The sequence below is a fragment of the Sus scrofa genome, chromosome 12 (genome assembly GCF_054392235.1).
Source record: "Sus scrofa isolate SSC_HxYL_T2T_F1_AM1 chromosome 12, Sscrofa_HxYL_maternal_Yorkshire_Landrace_v2.0, whole genome shotgun sequence".
In the NCBI taxonomy this organism is placed as follows: Eukaryota; Metazoa; Chordata; class Mammalia; order Artiodactyla; family Suidae; genus Sus; species Sus scrofa.
This window is the reverse complement of record NC_139394.1, coordinates 57,602,502-57,616,007: the sequence shown is the minus strand read 5'-3', so window position 1 is coordinate 57,616,007 and position 13,506 is coordinate 57,602,502. Positions and strand designations below refer to the sequence as shown.

General features: G+C 48.4%; 1 non-coding gene across 1 annotated transcript; it reads right to left on the bottom strand.

Annotated features, from left to right (window-relative positions):
* Nucleotides 1-11,993: 11,993 nt before the first annotated feature.
* Nucleotides 11,994-12,123, bottom strand: LOC146398371 (small nucleolar RNA SNORA11). The gene has a single exon (XR_014822186.1). It is a non-coding gene; the product is annotated as a small nucleolar RNA SNORA11 (small nucleolar RNA).
* Between the last annotated feature and the right edge of the window lie 1,383 nt (nucleotides 12,124-13,506).

Genomic DNA, 13,506 nt, shown 5'->3' with positions numbered 1-13,506 from the left:
GAGTCCCAAGTTACACAGTCAAGCAGAGAGTGAACTCACCCTTCCCCCACCTTTCTGTTCCCTGGGGAGAGCCTCTGCCTCCCCCAGCCCACTGATTCAAACGGTAATCTCTTCTAGAACAGCTCCCAGGCACACCCAGAAGTAATTTTTAGCCAGGTATCTGGGCACCCTGTGGCCCAGTCAAGTTGACACGTAAGATTAACCATCACAAGTCCGCCCCCCACCCCCCCGCCGGCCACTTGGACACTCATTCATATCTCCTTAAACCATCCTCATTTCCAGGTAAAGAATAGCAAAGGCTTAACCCGTCCTGCGTGCAACTGAGAACGCGTGCTCACCCCTTCCCCCGGAAGAGGAAGTCAAGTCCTTGAGCGCTGTTGACTCTTCTGGTTGGCCTCTCACCTAAACGCTGTGCTGTGAGACTCTCCACACGGAAATGCTGTGAGGTAAGGTCAGCACATCTTAGGTTGCGTGATAAGGAAATCAGACAGGAAGGAAAACAGAGATACACACACATTCATGACGAAATAGGGAGGAAAGCTCCATGACAGTTATACTCCTCCTTTCTCTAACTGACCATGTGGCTGGTGTTTATAACTACCTTCTTCTACTACCCATGCTGTATTCTTCTCCTACCTAAGCGGGTCCTCTTACTTCACTTGGTAGGGTGACCAAACCCACATTCCTGCAGGGTCTGGGCCATTGTTGTAGTTGTCCTTGGACCCTGATCGCAGGTCACAGTAACCCTAAGAGACGCCTGAGGGTCTCCCGGATTGCACGCACACTCTTCTTGACCTCCGTGGTGGAGAAGTGCTCCAGTTGCCTCAGGAGCAGTCGCCCCAGCCAGCACAGCGACTCTTGGCCTGTTGATTCAGAAGCATGAGACGCCCCAAGTGGCCGGGTGGTCGTCGTTAACGTCCAGCTTGATGGAATCACGGCTGTCTCTCTTGGTGGAAGCATTCCTCCTTCTGGAACTAACGACCCCTAGGTCTAGGTCATGGGAACAGGAAGCCAAAACTTTGCTAGTGGGTCACCAGGGGTCAGAGCGAGTGGTGCCACTCCCATTTTCACCCCGACTCCTGCACCCACGAATCCTGGCTTTGGGAGGAGCAGGACCATATGTTAATTAGACACTGATTTGGAGCCTATACGGCCTCCCGGAGAACCTTGCTCCAGCCCTGCCAGGTATCTCCGTGTAGCTGGCACTGTGACTGAGTCTAGAGTAGTTGCTGCTTTTTTACTCAGTAGGTCCACATTGGAATAGTGTCATCAAGGCAGTGGACCAGAGGGATGTCTTGGTGGAGGGAAAGGTGATCAGGACGCCTGTGAACTAAATTAGGACATAGGGCTGGAGACTTGGTATGTTGCTGAGGGTAGGCCAGCAAAAGTCTGTTGTTGGCTTTGCCAGCTGAAACTAAACACTGCCACCCCTAATGGGGTGGAGAAAAAGGCATTTGCTAGATCAGTAGCTGCGTATGAAGTGCCAGGAGACGTGTTACTTTGCTCAGGCAACGAAACCGCATCTGGTACAGTGGCTGCCATTGCAGCCGCCACCTGGTTAAGCATATGACAATCCACTGTTACTTTCCAGGACCCACCTGTCGTCTTCTGCACAGGCCAGATCAGGCACCTCAAAAAGAAATGTGGAGGGAATCCACACCCCTTTATCCCTGATGTCCTTGGTGGTGGCCCTCATCTCGGCGACACCTCCGGGAATGCAGTTTTGCTTGTGGTTTACTAGTTTCCTACGTAGAGGCAGCTCTAGTGGCTTCCACTTGGCCTTTCCCACCCTAAGAGCCCTCACACCACAGGTCTGGGAACCCGTATAGGGATTCTGCCAGCGGCTGAGTCTGTTTATCCCAAGTATGCATTCTGGAACTGGGGAACTAACTTTAAGATGGGTTCGAGGACCCACTGGACCCTCAGGGAGCGGGACCTGAGCTAAAATGCCATTGATCGCCTGAATTCTATCAGGCTCTACTCCAACTGGGGGCATCACAGCGCGTTTTGGGTCTCCTGGAATTAGTGTCACTTCAGAGCCAGTAGTCCCTGACAGGTCTGGTTATCTTTTCTTGCCAATACAGTTGCTCTGGTAAAGGCTGTAGATTCCTCTGGAGGAAAGCTGGGGGAAAGATTAATGGCATAAATTTTAGGTAGCATACCAGGGTCCTTCCTCAGGGGGACCGACCTCCCCTTCAATCAACGGGTCCTGGGTCCAGAGTTCCTGTTGTGGCTCAGGGGGTTAAGAACCTGACCCAGTGTCTATGAGGTTGCGGGTTTGATCCCTGGCCTCGCCCACTGGGTTAAGGATCTGGCATTGCTGTGAGCTGTGGTGTAGGTCACAGATGCAGCTTGGATCTGGTATGGCTGTGGCTGTGGCATAGACCTGCAGCTGCAGCTCTGATTTGATCCCTAGCCCAGAAACTTCCATATGCCTCGGGTGCAGCTATATTAAAAAAACAAACAAACAAACAAACAAAAAACCCCAAAAACCCAAAACCCAAACCAGAGGGTTCTGGGTCTATAACCTGTCTCAAGTCAGGGAATTGATTGTGGACCATGACTCTCTGTTTTTACTATTGCAGTTAGCGTTTTGTTCACGTGACCTCGAACTTTTCTGCTTGTACAAATTAAGTAGAATCCAGTAGGCTCCCTAACTGCGTCACTTCTGAAACACCGTGATCGCCTAGCCAACACCACAGGTCTGGGAAGGGTCAGGCCATTCTGATGAATACTCTGCTCTCTCTTGGTAACCAGGCCCGTCTTGCCCACGGGTGGCTGACGGTCGCCCCTTGGCCTCCGCCATCCTGGGACCCAGTGGCCTCCATTGTATTAAGGTTGCCCAGTTCAGTGGCTGCAGTGCCCACTGCGAGGTCTGGCCCTCAGAGGAGCAGTTGCAGAGCTCTGCCAGCGCCTGGGCCTCCCCTCCCGGCTTGACTTCTCACAGCAGCGCTGGGGAAAGGTGTGTCTTCCAGGCCCTCATAGCGTGGGTGTCTAGATCGTCAGTGACAAATCCGCTGTGACTTTCCAGTCTCCCGGATCGTTTGACTCCTTTCCTCCCGCTGAAAGCAGGGCAGGTTCAGCATTTCCCGTTGGGTCACTATGGGTCGCCTTTTGGACCATGTTTCAGCCAACCAATCAAATCGTCAGAGCCCTCTCTAACTTCCCAAGCAGCAAAGTAAATACAGAATCTCCGTGTACTGAGCCCCGATCAATAAGTTTGGCCCGATCCACCTTCCTTTCACTATGATCCTACAGCCTTGGTACCCATTCCTTCATGCTCCCCACTTCTGTCTGTATCCATTAGAAAACTTATCTATTATTATAAATTATATGTAAATTATAAATACTAGGAAGATGTTTATTCTAAGGTATTGGCTCATAGAATTATGGAGGCTGAGGAGTTCCCGTCGTGGCACAGTGGTTAATGAATCCGACTAGGAACCACGAGGTTGCGGGTTCAATCCCTGGCCTTGCTCAGTGGGTTAAGGATCCGGCGTTGCCATGAGCTGTGGCATAGGTCACAGATGCGGTTCAGATCCCGCGTTGCTGTGGCTGTGGTGTAGGCCGGTGGCTACAGCTCTGATTAGACTGCTAGCCTGGGAACCTCCATATACCGTGGGAGTGGCCCAAGAAAAGACAAAAAGACAAGAAAAAAAAAGAATTATGGAGGCTGAGATATCCCATGATCTGCCATCTGTAAGCGGGAGGCCAGGGAGAGCTGATGGTGTAGATTCTAGTCTGAGTCTGAAGGCTGGAGAACTAGGAGTGTTGGAGACAGAAGTTTCCATAGTCAGGCAGAAAGCGAGTTCAACCTTTTGGTACCTGTTTGTTCAATTCAGTCCTCAATGGATCAGATAAAGCCCATGCACCCTGGGGACGGCTGTTTGCCTTACTAGGTTCACTAATTCAAATGCCGGTCTTTTCTAGAAACACCTTCCCAGACTACCCAGAGATAAGCCTAAACCAGTTCTCTAGACATCCTGTCGTCCGGTCCCGTCGACACAAAATGAACCATCACAGAGGGCCAGGAGCAGTTCTGGGATTGTGTGTTACCAATTTAATAACAACCTAACCAAAACAGAGTCTTTCCTTGGAACTCATTCCAGCAAAACTCCCAGTGCTGAATCTCTTTGACCAGGCTTGATCATGTCCTCTTCAGCTGAGAGGTGGTGTGGATCCCAGCTAAATTATGTAGTAATAGTTTAGATGGTTAAAATTTAATGAAGACTAATTATGTGTCAAGTAGTGAATCTGATTCTGAATTCTGTGATTGTGTAACCTTGGGCAATTCCGTCTCCCCAAACCTGTAAAGGGTACAAAATCAGTGTTCTCTGTATTGTTTCTCTTCGTCCTCTTGACAGCTCCAATGAAATAGGTTCTGTCATCATCCTCATTTAACAGACGAAGAAACTAAAGCCCAGGCAGGTTAAGTGTATTATGCGCAAGACAGGAATTAAACAATTGATGAGGTCACTTGTATGGATTGAAAATGTGGGCAGAGGGAGTTTCCCAAAAAAGAATCAGATGCCGCATCTGACCTTGGAGATAGAACCGAGAACAAAACAACCAACCACACAGGATACAGGGATATAAATACTTGAAATGTCTATCATTGATATAGTCATAAAGGTGAGAGAATATATTACACTCGTGTCATAAGAACAGGGTGATATAATTTTAAATATTAAGAGAATACAAAAGAGCCCTTAAAAGTTCAAGCAGGATAGTAGACCTGAAAAATGTGATGCAAGAATTGGAAGATAAACTCGAGGAAATCCTGAAGACGATGAAGAGAGGGCATATGGGAGAGAAAAGATAAGATCTGGAGAATAAGCCTGGGAGGTTCAATCTCTGAATAATAGGAGGTCCAGACAATAACAGAGAACACCAATAAAACAGTACGAAAAAATTGACCAGAGCCAAGGACATGCATTTCTGGACTGAGGGGGTCCTTCAAATGCCCAGAAAAAAAGACAAGAAGAGACCCACCCAGACACATTACCATGACATTTCAGAACGCTGGGGCACAGAGATTTGCAAAGGAAAAGGAGACAGAGATGGAGGCTGGGACCCAGATTTGGCTTTGCCTTCTTCAGTGAATAACACTGGAAGCACGAAGGCAACAGAGCAGTGCCTGCAAAATTCTGAAGCAGGAGTTCTTGTCTTGGCGCAGCAGAAGCGAATCCGACTAGGAATCATGAGGTTGCAGGTTTGATCCTTGGCCTCGCTCAGTGGGTGAAGGATCCGGCGTTGCCATGAGCTGTGGTGTAGGTCAAAGACGTGGCTCGGATCCCGAGTTGCTGTAGCTGTGGTGTCAAGATCTCCGAGCATTTCCCTCCCATGCGGCCTTTCTGAAGAAGCTACTGGAGGCTGTGTTTTGTTTTGTTTCTTGGGTTTTTTTGGTCATGCCTGCAGCATGCAGAAGTTCCCCAGCCAGGGATCAAACCCATGCCATGGCAGTGACCTGAGCCACAGCCGTGGCAATGCTGGATCTTTAACCCCCTGCACAGCCAGGGAACTCTGGAGGCTGTGTGTGGGGGGATTTTTTCTTTCCTATGGCTGCACCTGCAGCATATGGAAGTTCCTGGGCCACTGATTGACTGAATTTGAGCTGTAGCTGTGTCAATGCCGGATCCTTTAATGCACTGTACCAGGCAGGGGATGGAATCCATGCCTCCACAGTGTCTTGAGCTGCTGCAGTAGGATTCTTAACCCACTGTGCCACAGTGGGAACTCCCAGAGGCTTTTTTTTTTTTTTCTTTTTAAATGGCTGCACCCTAGGCATATGGAGGTTCCCAGGCTAGGGGTGGAATTGGAGTTACAGCTGCCAGCCTACACCACAGCCACAGCAACGCAAGATCTGAGCTGCATCTGAGACCTATGCTGCAGCTTGTGGCAAAGCCAGATCCTTAACCCACTGAGTAAGGCCAGGGATTGCACCTGCATCCTCATGGACAACGGAGTTGTGTTTTTAACCCACTGAGCAACAGTGCACACTCTCAGCAGCTGTGTTGTTTTTTTAAATAGTTGAGTTACAATGTTGTGTCCATTTCTGCTGTACAGTAACGTGAGCCAGTTGTACATGTATATACGTTCTTTTTCTCACATTCTCCCTGGATTTTCTCACAACATCCCTGTGTTTTTTTAACGAGAGAATAAACCAAGAGGAAGGTGTGGGACACAACAGGTAGGGATCTGACGCAGGAGAAAGGAGAGGGGAGTCCTTGAGGTGAGGGTGTTGGGGGCTCCAGGATGACAGCTGCGCTAGTTGCAGAAGGAAACCATTGCGGATTGAAGCAGCGTGACCCCAGAGAGAGAGACAAATGGAGGGCAGCTGCCCCCCTCTGCCCCTGTGCCATCAGGTGGACTTTTAAATCAAGGACAGGGTGTTCAGAGAGACAGGCCCCAGTTTTTCTCTGAACTTCCCCAACGTGCTGATTACTCATGCGTGATCTGCTGTGGATGTTTGTCTACAAATGCTCTGCTTTGACTTTTTTTTTTTTTTTTTTTTTTTTTTTGTCTTTTTGCCTTTTCTAGGGCCGCTCCCCCGGCATATGGAGGTTCCCAGGCTAGAGGTCAAATTGGAGCTGTAGCCGCCAGCCTACGCCAGAACCACAGCCACATGGGATCCGAGCCACTCTGTGACCTACACCACAGCTCACGGCAACGCTGGATCCTTAACCCACTGAGCAGGGCCAGGGCTCGAACCCGTCACCTCCTCGTTCCTAGTTGGATTCGTTAACCACTGAGCCACGATGGGAACTCCTGACTTCTTTGAGGAGTTGGAGCACAAGTCATGTGAACAGAAAACACAGAGGAGCCCCTCCCTCTGACTGTATCCCAGCCAGACACCTAAACCCTGGCCCGTGCTGCGGTGCTGCCACATGTCTCAACTGCTGAGCCTGATGCCCGGGGTTACTCATCGTCTTACTCAATGATTTTCCCATTAAGGCTCTTGTAAAGGCTCCGGGAAGCTGAAGCCAGACAGTGGCCCAGAGTCGGTTCAGCTTCTCTTCTCCTTCAACGGTGGCAGGATCACCTCTTCCTCGCCCTCCTTGACTGGTGCTTGCTACTCAGGTTTCCAAAACAAAGTAATATTTAGGGGTGCAAATTAGGTGGAAATGGAAAGGAAAAATTGGAATGACCAACGCAATAACCATCCCAGCGGTTAGCGCTGAGGGTAAAGACTGCAACTGAGGCGTAAACAGAGGCTTTGAAAAGACTGGAAATGTTTTATATCTCACACTGGGTGGTTGGTAGCTTGCGCTGTTATTGAAGTGGCACTAATTAGTTTACCCCCCCTCCTATTTATGCGCTGCATTTCACAATGACCCATTGTAAACAGCAGGTGCTATCACTCAATAAATAAGGAGATGAACGGGCACCAGCAGAACGAAGAGATGTTCATCCAGAATCTTTGAAAAAGGAAAACACCTGCACAGAGAAAGGGCGGGAGGGACCGTTTGTGTCCGGCTCTGCTGCCGGGAACAGAGATCTGCTTGATTTAACTCGAGAGAGGGGTGGGGATTGTTTTGCGTCTATGTGTGGAATGAACTGGAAGGATCAAACCCAGGAAGTTTTTCACTTTCCCTACAGGCATCTCTGCGTCCCTGTCTGTCTCCTCTGCTCTCTATTGGTTCTACGGTGAACCTCCCCCAAATTCTTTGGCTTAAAGCAACAATCGCCTTTTATTTATTGGCTCTCGATGCTGTGATTTGGGAAGGGATCGGCGGGAACGGCTCAGTCCCGCTCCATCGAGTGTTGGCTGGGTCAGCCTGACTGGGGCTGAGTGACGTTGATGGCTTCACTCACGTGTGTGGCTTCTCAGCTACAGTGTCTAGACCAGCGAGGGCTCAGCTGGACCAATCTCTCCGGGGGGAGCTATTTTTCCTGGTGACTCAGTGCTTGAGGAGAACTCAAGCCGAAGCTGTCAGGTCCCTTAAGCCCCAGGTCCAGAGCTGGCACTGTGTCACTTCCGCTGGATTTTGTTGACCAAAGCGAATTCAGATGACAGGGAGGAGAAACAGACTTCCCCTCTTAATGGGAGAAGTGGAAAGATTACTTGGCAGCTATTTTTGCAATTTGCCATAGCTTTTCTCCTACCGCATAATTTTGACTCCCGCATAATTTTAGTTTGCTCTTTGCCGTAACTCCACTCGTGTTTTTCTGTTAGCTCCAAATTTATTGCTAACCGGTAAGTTCTCTTTTGTATTTTTAGGTTCAAATGCCTAAGAACTAGTTGGTTCAGTTCATCTTTTCACCTCATGCCAGTGGTCAAAGCCTATTTTTTCCCTCAAGTTTTTAGTTTGAAAAATGTTACACTTTCAGGATAGTTGCCTGAATAATAGACCAAATGCCTGTAGACTCCTCACGTAGTCACCAATTTTAACACTTGCCACTTTGCTTGATTGCGCTTTATATAAATGTGTGCAGTTAGTTGAAGACATCATGGCATTTTCCTTTTTTTTTTTTTTTTTATCTTTTTAGGGCTGAACCTGTGGCATATGGAGGTTCCCAGGCTAGAGGTTGAATCGGAACTATAGCTGCCGGCCACAGCCACAGCCATGTAGGATCCAAGCTGTGTCTGCAACCTACACCACAGTCATGGCAACAACGGGTCTGAGCCGCACCTGTGGCCTCTGTCAGAGCTTGCGGCAATGCCAGATCCTCAACCCACTGAGCGAGGCCAGGGGTCGAACCCACATCCTCAGGGACACTATATTGGATTCTGAACCCACTGAGCCACGACAGGAACTCTTGATTATTTCCTCTTGGTTAGAGTCCGCGTGAACCTTTTTGGTAAGAATCGGTGATGGCGTGTGGCTGGCCAGCTGATCGGTTGCTCTTAGACAGTTGCTGGCCAATTGCTTATGTGCATTCACTCCCATCCCCTCTCCTGTCCTCCTCTGGTCAGAACCTTCTGGGTAGCTTCGGCCAAAGGAAGACAGTGGCAGATGATTGGAGAATAGGAGAGGGGAAAGGCTAGGGGGTCCTCCCTGCTTTGTCTCTTCCTGTGAGGTCCTTGACTACGACTGCTTCTCTTTTCTGAAGTCTCCTGTTCCCCCCCGCCAAAAAAAAAAAAAAAAAACAGACCTTCCTGCTATGGGTCCACCTCCCTGGAAATCCCTTTCCTTGCTTCTGGCTCCTTCTGGCTGGTCCCAACCTCTGTGTTCTGATAAAACGTCCTTCTCCCGCCGTCCCTTCAGCCCTGGGGCAGCAGCTGCTCCTGACCCTCGTGAACCTCCAGTCGCCTCGCCATCCTCTGTTTGGCCTCTCAGCTTTTCCATTTCCTGTGGAACCCATTTCCTTTATTTGGTTTGAAAAACTCAGGGTGGCGTCTGCTTTCCTGACTAAACCCTGACTAATACAGGCAGGATGCCTCATCCAGTGACCTGAGGGGTGGCGCTGACGGTATAAACTCAGCAGCATGAGCAGCTGGGGTGGTAAGAGGGGAAATTCCTCCCGAAGGAGGAGCAAGCACTGTAGGTCTCCTCTGTGGTTACACAGAAAAAAAGAAAATGTGCAGAAAAGGTCACATGTCTTGGTGGGAGGATTTGGGATGATTTTTATATTATTTTTTCTCCTTTTTTGTTTATCCAAATTCCCTACCTTTTCTGCAGTGGACAGGGAGTATTTTGTCTTGCAGAAAAAAGTCTAGCCATGCTATATTTATTCAGCAAATTAGAGAATGGTGAAAACCTGTGCATCTATTTTTTTGAGTTAGAGTTTTTGGTTTTTTCTGGCTGTATACCCAGGAGTGGGATTGCTGGATCATATGGTAGCTCTATTTTTAGTTTAGTTTTTGTTTTTGTTTTTCTTTTTATGGCTGCACCTGTGGCATATGGGTCGAATTGGAGGCTAAGGGTCGAATGGGAGCTGCAGCTGCAGGCCTATGCCACAGCCACGGCAACACTGGATCGGAGGTGCATCTGCGACCTACAGTGTAGCTTGCAGCAATGCTGGGTCCTTAACCCACAGAGCGAGGCCAGGGATGGAACCCATTTCCTCACAGAGGCTGCATTGGGTCCTTAACCCACTGAGCCACAATGAGAACTCCTATTTTTAGTTCTTTTAACTCCATAATGTTTTCCATGGTGGCTGCACCAATTTACCTTCCTACCAACAGTATGAGAGGGCTCCCTTTTTTCCACACCCTTTCTAGCATTTATTATTTGTAGATTTTTTGTCGATAGCCAATCTGACCAGTGTGAGATGACACCTCATTGTGGTTTTAATTGGCATTTCTCTAATAATTAGCAATGCTGAGAATCTTTTTGTGTACCTGTTGTCCATCTGTATGTCTTCTTCTTCTTTTTTTTTTTTGTCTGTCTTCTTTTTTGCTTTTTAGGGCCACTCCCATGGCATATAGAGGCTCCTAGGCTAGGGGTCGAATCAGAGCTCCAGCTGCCAGCCTACACCACAACCACAGCTACGCAGGATCCAAGCGTGTCTGTGACCTACATCACAGCTCATGGCAACGCTGGATCCTTGACCCACTGAGCGAGGCCAGGGATGGAACCCACAGCCTCGTGGTTTCTAGTCGGATTTGTTTTTGCTGTGCCATGATGGGAACTCCTATCTTTGGTCTTTTTAGGGCCACACCCACAGCATATGGAGTTTCCCAGGCTTGGGGTCAAATCAGAGCTGCAGCTGCCAGCCTACACCACAGCCACAGCAACACCAGATCCGAGCCGCGTCTGCGACCTACACCATAGCTCAGAGCAAACCAGATCCTTAACCCACTGAGTGAGGCCAGGGGTTGAACCTGTGTCCTCATGAATACTAGTCAGGTTCATTACTACTGAGCCACGATAGGAACTCCTGTTTTGTTTTGTTCTGTGTTGTTATTGACTTATATGAGCTGTTTGTGTATTTTGGATATTAACCCCCTTGTTGCATCATTTACTAATATTTTCTCCTAGTCCATAGGTTGTCTTTTCATTTTGTTTATGGTTTCCTTTGCTGTGCAAAAGCTTATACGTTTGATTAGATCCCATTTGTTTATTTTTTCCTTTGGTTTCTGTTGCCTTGGTAGACTGACCTCAGGAAACACCGGTATGAGGTATGTCAGAGAAGGTTTTTCCTCTGTTCTCTACCAGGAACACAGTAAATGCTGTCATATCTTACATAAGCCTTTACGCCACTGTGAGTTTGTTTTTGTCTGTGGTATGAGAGTGTGTGTTAATTTCATTGATTTACGTCTGGCTTTCAACTTTCCCAACACCACTTGCTGAAGAGACTGTCCTTCCCCATTGTATATGCTTGACTCCTTTGTTTTTTTGGTTTTTTGGTTTTTCTTTTTGCTTTCTAGGGCTGCTCCCGAGGCATATGGAGGTTCCCAGGCTAGGGGTCCAATCGGAGCTGTAGCCACCGGCCTACGCCAGAGCCACAGCAACGCGGGATCCGAGCCGCGTCTGCAACCTACACCACAGCTCACGGCAACGCCGGATCGTTAACCCACTGAGCAAGGGCAGGGACCGAACCCGCAACCTCATGGTTCCTAGTCGGATTCGTTAACCACTGCGCCACGACGGGAACTCCTTCTTTTTTTTTTTTTTTTAAGCAGTTTTAGGTTTACAACAAAATTGACAGCCAGGTACAGCAATTCGCCATATACCCCCTTCCTACACAGGCATAGCCATTATCAACATCATTGGGCAGCGTGGTCCTTTTTTTTCTGTTTTTAAACCAAGGATGAGCTACATGGACACATCATTTTCACCAAGGCCCACAGTTCACCTTAGGGTTCACTTTAATGACGTGAGTCGTACTGTTGCACATTCTTTGAGTTGGAACCCATTTTTTCTTTGTTTTTTTTCCTCCTTGAGAGAGAGGTTCGAAGTCTTTGTGTCTGTAAGACCACTCGTGGCCCACCCATGGCCTGTTGTGGCCCAGAGAGGCTCTTGGTGGTAAATTCCCCCACCAAAAGCTGCAGCTTTTCTTCTAGTTCCCTGGTCCTGCCCAGCAGCCATGTGGAGGTACAGGGGGACACATGTTGGGTGTTTGTTCACAGGAAAGCCACAAGTTTTGTGCCTCTTGTCGTATGAACCCCGATTTCCTGTTGGGTCTGTTGTAAACAGAGGAGCTGTTTCTTCAGGCCCCCTGCTCTGAGCACACTCCAATGTCCTTCTCTTCTAAATGATAATCTTTCTGGTTAGAGTATCCTAGGTTGCAGATCTTTCCTTTTTAGGACTTTGAATATATCATGCTGCTTTCTTCTGGCCTGCAAACGAAATTAGCAGATAGCCTTACAGGGGTTCTCTTGTAACCAACTCTTTGGTTTTCTCTTGATGCCTTTATTTTATTTTATTTTTTTGTCTTTTTGCCTTTTCTAGGGCCGCACCTGCAGCATGTGGAGGTTCCCAGGCTAGGGGTCTCATTGGAGCCGTAGCTGCCAAGCCTATGCCACAGCCACAGCAACACAGGATCTGAGCCACGTCTGTGACCTACACCACAGCTCACGGCAATGCCGGATCCTTAACCCACTGTGCAAGGCCAGGGATGGAACCCACAACCTCATGGTTCCTAGTCGGATTCGTTAACCACTGAGCCACAATGGGAACTCCTCTTGATGCCTTTAGAATCTTCTCTTTGTGTCTTAATTCTGCAGTTTTAATTCTGATATGTCTTGGTGCAGGATATGTTCAGGTTCATCTTGTTTGGGGCCCTTTGTGCTTCCTGTACCTGGATCTGTTTCCTTCCTTAGGGTGGGGAAATTTTCTTTCCCTTTCTTTTCTTTTCTCTTTTCTTTTCTTTTCTTTTCTTTTCTTTTCTTTTCTTTCCTGCACCCACAGCATATGGAGGTTCCCAGGCTAGGGGTCCACTCAGGGCTACAGCTGCTGGCCTACACCACAGCCACAGCCATGCCAGATCCGAGCCGCATCTGTAGCCTACACCACAGCTCATGGCAACGCCGGATCCTTAACCCACTGAGCGAGGCCAGTGATCAAACCTGCAACCTCATGGTTCTAGTTGGATTCATTTCCACTGCACCACAGTGGGAACTCCCTGAATTGTCTATTTTTGATTGGGTCACCTTTCTACTTTTCTGGTTCCTTATCACAGTCATCTGCATCTCTGTTGATAATCTTTCCTAGTTCCTTTAGCATTTTTGCTACCTCCTTTTTGCACTTGGGATTAGGTAGACTGACAAGGTCTGTCCCATTATTTGTTCTTTCAGGGGATTTCTATTGTTCCTTTAACTGGCGGTACTGCTGCCTTTTTATTTTGCTTAACTTTTTCTATCTCTATGAATTTAGGAGGACCATTTATCTACTTTAGTCTTGAAGAGGTGTTTTTATTTGGACTGCCTCTGTATAGACTGTGTGAGTCCATGGTTTTTGGTGCACGAGCTGCTTTTGGTATGGATGCCAGCCATGTCTTTGCTCAGAATGTTCTGGCCACTATCCCCTTGGTAAGAGAGTATGGTTGGTTTCGTCATTTCTAGAGTCTGGCTGTTCGGCTGGATCTGGGGCAGGGCTTCCTCTTTGCTCCGTGGCTGTC